Here is a 1,696-nt window from a genome sequence, read left to right as displayed (position 1 = left end):
CAGAAGAGAATAGTTCTCAACCAAGATACAAAACAAGATTGGTTGTGAAAGGTTTTAATCAGAGAAAAAGTATTGACTTTGATGAAATCTTTTCACCTGTGGTGAAGATGTCCTCTATCCGAGTTGTGCTTGGGTTAGCAGCTAGTTTGAACCTAGAAGTTAAACAACTTGATGTGAAAACTGCATTCCTTCATGGTGATTTGGAGGAAGAGATCTATATGGAGCAACTAGAGGGTTTCGAAGTCAAAGGTAAAGAGCATCTTGTGTGCAAATTAAAGAAAAGCTTGTATGGGCTCAAGCAAGCACCTCGACAATGGTACAAGAAATTTGATTCTTTCATGGAGAAACATGGGTATAGTAAAACTACTTCTGACCATTGTGTGTTTATCAAGAAATTCTCTGATGGTGATTATATTATTCTCTTATTATATGTGGATGACATGTTGATTGTTGGTCATGACACTAAGAAGATTCAATCTTTAAAGAAAGATTTGAACAAGTCTTTTGCAATGAAAGACTTAGGTCCTGAATTTGATTCTTTCATGGAGAAGCATGGGAATAGTAAAACTACTTCTGACCATTGTGTGTTTATCAAGAAATTCTCTGATGGTGATTATATTATTCTCTTATTATATGTGGATGACATGTTGATTGTTGGTCATGACTAGGGGTGGGAATAGGCCAGGTCGTCCGTCAGGGGCCTATGGCCTGGCCTGTTTAATAAAAAGGTCAGGCTCATGCTGTTTTTAAAGCCTATTTAATTAAATAGGGGGTTTTGTACCACGCACCCCCCCATTTTTTACCTCCCACCCCCTCAATCATGTGTAAAAGACCATTTTACCCTCAATTTCATCTATTAAAATTCAAATAAAATTTGACTTTCCTTTTTTACCTAATTTCTTCGAAAGTTTGTAATATCTGAATCTGATCCTACCCACCCCTCGAACATTTGAAACTTCCGAATCTCAAAAGTAAGTAAAAATTCGAAGCAAATATGAATATCCATTTTTTTGTGCATTAGGTACTTTATTTTTAATAGAAAGCCCTTTTTTGTTAAAACATTATCCTTGTCTTTGTTTATGTTTTGGATTGGAACAAATTACGATAATTCGACCTCTCCTGCGGATCAATCTACATTTTTCACAAATTTTACGAACAGAGGCTGCTACTTTCATATTTATGACTCCTTAACTGAATGTTGAATCTATATGAAACCCCAAATCGTTCAAAAGTTTGTATCATGTTGAAAGTTTCGAAATGGAAGTCTCGAAAGTTTGAAAGTTTAGAAACATAGAAAGTTTCGAAAGTTTCATGGAATTAGAAAGTTTCGAAATGGTTGATGCTCGAAGAAATGAAAATTTCGAAATAGAGGTCGAAAATATGAAAGTTTTGAATGATGAAACTTTCGAAGTATATTTTTCCCATAAATAATGAAAATTTCGAAAATTTCGTTGTACAAGAAAGTTTCGAAATACAGAAACTTTTGAAACTTTCGAAACTTTCGAAGAATATAAAAGTTTCGAAATACAAAATTTTGCAAAACTTTCGATATATGTTGAGTTTCGAAAATTTGGTATTAATGGAAAGTTTCGAAATACATTTTTATTAGTAATAAATAGTAATAAATAATAATAAATTTATAATAATAAATTTATAATAATAAATTAATAGTAATAATAAATTTGATATTTAATTT

This window comes from Cicer arietinum, chromosome 1 (genome assembly GCF_000331145.2).
Source record: "Cicer arietinum cultivar CDC Frontier isolate Library 1 chromosome 1, Cicar.CDCFrontier_v2.0, whole genome shotgun sequence".
Taxonomy (NCBI): domain Eukaryota; kingdom Viridiplantae; phylum Streptophyta; class Magnoliopsida; order Fabales; family Fabaceae; genus Cicer; species Cicer arietinum.
This window is presented reverse-complemented; position numbering follows the sequence as displayed.